At 36.8% G+C, this 3,423-nt stretch overlaps 1 long non-coding RNA gene across 2 annotated transcripts in view; it reads right to left on the minus strand.

The window, feature by feature from the left end:
- Positions 1 to 385: 385 nt before the first annotated feature.
- Positions 386 to 3,423, minus strand: part of LOC107181628 — a 19,702-nt gene continuing 16,664 nt past the window's right edge. Inside the window, exons 2-3 of one of the 2 annotated variants that reach the window (XR_001512296.1) lie at positions 2,456 to 2,536; positions 386 to 876 (exon numbers count right to left, since the gene is read on the minus strand). This is a non-coding gene — a long non-coding RNA (uncharacterized LOC107181628). The remainder of the gene's footprint in view (positions 877 to 2,455; positions 2,537 to 3,423) is intronic. The other variant, XR_001512295.1, reaches the window with a different exon arrangement.

The following is a 3,423-nucleotide window of genomic DNA, read 5'->3' on the forward strand; positions in this document are numbered from 1 at the left end:
GGTTAATTTCTTCTCCCTGTCTCCCCTTCCCTCTGACATTTGACAGTCTGTTCCATGTTTCCATGCCTCCGGTTCTATTTTATTCATCAGTTTATTGTGTTCATTAGATTCCACATATAAGTGAGATCATGTGATACTTGTCTTTCTCTGACTGGTTTATTTCACTTAGCATAATACTCTTCAGGTCCATCCATGCTGTCTCAAAGGTAATAGATCCTTCTTTTTTACAACTGCATAGTATTCCCGAAGGCCTAAGGTGGGGTAGGAACTGGGTGGTGGTTGGCAAGTGGAGGGGAGTGGGCGGAGAAAGGAGGGACATCTGCATTACTCTCAATAATAAAAATAAATAAGTAAATAAAATAGATGGCACACTGTAGAGGCAATGTATATTAAAGACCATTTAATGATGAGGCATTCTTACCTGTCCAATATACAGTGGAGCTTTGAAATATACTTTTTACTTCTGAAAGAGCCATTTTATCATTGTATTTTCAAGTGACACCTCAGAAGCTGTCATTAAGAATAAAAATAAATTGAAGAATTGTTTCCTTCTCCACAGACAGTATTGCAATCTATGGGTACAGTGCAAATGTGGCAGCAGAAAGACATGCAACAAGACAAGTTCTCAGTAACTTCGCCCCTGAAGTCTCTATTGATTGTGTCTGTACTTATTCTCAGCTTCACTGTCTCACAGTTGGACAATGCCGCCCATTCAAAATAAACCTTCAGTTCTTGATTGCTCTGTATCAGGTTGCTGCCATTTCCAGCTGTTTCGTGATCAGAACATATTGCTTTCAAACTTGTCTCTCTTAGTCCTCGAAGCAAATGACAAGCACAGAAATACTTTGAAGCATCTTACACTTACCAGTGGTGAGTCTGTAACAAATAGAAAACAAATCATGACTAACGTTGTTATTGAAAGGTTGTAGTTTCCATTTACCTATACTTGTGGACAAGACATTTGTTGAGTTTTTAGGACCAGAGATTTTTCTCCTTCCATGATGGTTAAAATGTTACATGCGCGGTGAAAATACTGAAGGAAAGCAGTGATTTACTGTACTTGTTTCCTGCAAAAAGAAATCTCATTAAATAGCTTTTAGATAGTTCTAAACTATCTTAAATAAGACAAGCTCTTGTTTGTTAAAATATAGATCTTCATGAAATGTCTGTGCATTTTTCTAAACACCCGCTCTGCCTTATTTCTGTGTTAATGAATGGCTTAGATGACACATGTAACGATTTATGGGCATAGGTAGTTTTAATGAATCTCTAGAATGGTTAGTTCCTAAGAAATGTTTAGTAACAAGTAATTTTTGCCGAGTCTCTTGATTCTTCTTTGGGACCAATGACCAGCTGTGTGTGGTAAATGCTCCCCTGCTTTTTCAGCTTCTCCATCATCACTCAATTCTCCCGTTAGTGTCAACCTTAATGACCTTATTCAGTCTGGTTCCACCTAGCTTGACAGGATGCCTCTTCATTCATCAGGGCATTTCAATCCCCAATCCCAAATGCCCCCTGGGTTCCAGCTAGGATATGGAGAGAGAGGGTACAGCATTCCAAGTTTTTCTCTCTATTCTGTTGTCCAACAATTGAAATCAAAATGCCTTGAAATTACTTACTCCTATTTCAGCTCTTTTCTTCAAACTCTGCCTAGTATAACCAAAACAAAAAAAATATTATTTGTTGTACTTTATTTTAGCATTAATGTTTCTGCCTGTTCTATAGAGATAAGCCCTTGGATATGATCATGCTTAACTAGGCTGTGTATATAGGAAGCTAGAATAAACTTTAAATGATACACTATTATAATGAGTAAAGCCTTTTAAACACGGATTTATTTTTTATAGTCAATGTTTGGTGACAGTCTTCATAACTGCAACATGTGAGTAAATTAAGGGGAATACCAGTTCACAGAAATCTCTTTAGAAATGTATTTATTTAGGAATGTAACACATCATTAGGTACTATAAACAGATTACAAAGTACAAATTCGGCTTGGTTCCTGAAGTTAGGAATATTCTAATCTACTTTAAAAGGAGAATCATCAGTCTTAATAGAAAGCAAAAATAATTGAATACTGTTTTGTTTTGCTCTGCTTTTTAAATGATATATATAACTAAATTATTGAACAATAACTCAGTACTACCCCCACCCTTCTTGCTTACACTTAGAGGAAGGACCTTGCATGCCATATGAGTATCCACAGTGGGCACCTATGATGGGCTAGAGACCTTGAATCCCAGGAGGAATTTGAGACCAGTACTTTTGGGCTTTCTATTCTGTTGTTCAAGGGCTCATATGTAGAAACTTGAATGATCTTCTTGCAAATTTAAATATATATTTCTCAAAGGACATGAGCTTGGATAGAAGTGGAAGCAAGGGAAACTGTCATTTGCAAGGACACAGAAAAACAAAATCAAACTCTGTAAAGAGAACAAAAATGAAATGGATTTACCCGAGATCATCTCCTTGGATACCACCAGTTCAGTTAGAGCCAAATTTCCAATGATGACTTCAAAGCACCAGATCATGTAATCTGTTATACAAGGATATAGAACACAAACAAACCCAAAATTAAAATGCTGAGCCTGCCACCTGAGGTCCTTTGGGTTTCCATTATCTCCATCAATTACCCTAACCTTCAACCAAAGTGGACTCCTCAAATTAGTCAAACAGATTCTGTACCATACTGCTTCTCTGCTGTTATTCAAACTCTTCTTTCCAACTGGAATTCCTGCATTCTCATTTACCATTTATTTACTCAGGAACTCAGGACATATATACTTGTTGCTTGATCTGTGCCAATATCTGTGCCTGTCTCAATTCTATAGCAGCTTCAAGAGTGAGAAATCTAATGGGGGGGGCTGAGGACACATTTGTAATACCTTAATAATAATAATAAAAGGAAAAAATAAAAAAAATGTAATCTCAAAAAAAGAGAGTGAGAAATCTAATTCAAAACCATATGATTATTCCATGAAATCTTGTTTTATCTTTCTGATCAAGAGCTTAATAATCTATCCATTAAGTCATTTATTCAATGAAATAGTATATTGAACGCCTAATGTATGCTAAGTCTTTTTTGTTGTTGTTTGTTAATTCTCACTTGAGGACTGTGTTTTAGAGAGAATAGAAGGGAGAGATGGAAGGGGAGGGAGAAAAAAAGAGAGAAACATCAATTGGTTGCTTCCCCAATGCATCCCAACTAGGGGTCAGGGATTGAACCTGCAACCAAGGTATGTGACCTTGACCCAGAATTGAACCTGAGTCCCTTCGGTGCACAGGCCAATGATATCACCACCGAACAACACTAGCCAGGGCAAACATGCTAAGTCTTAACAATTCAAGTACACATGAAGTCTGTTCCCTGACTTTATGGAACTTGAAATCTAATTGAAAACCGAAACAATGAAATAGTAATTT

Source organism: Myotis davidii, unplaced genomic scaffold (genome assembly GCF_000327345.1).
Source record: "Myotis davidii unplaced genomic scaffold, ASM32734v1 scaffold6, whole genome shotgun sequence".
In the NCBI taxonomy this organism is placed as follows: domain Eukaryota; kingdom Metazoa; phylum Chordata; class Mammalia; order Chiroptera; family Vespertilionidae; genus Myotis; species Myotis davidii.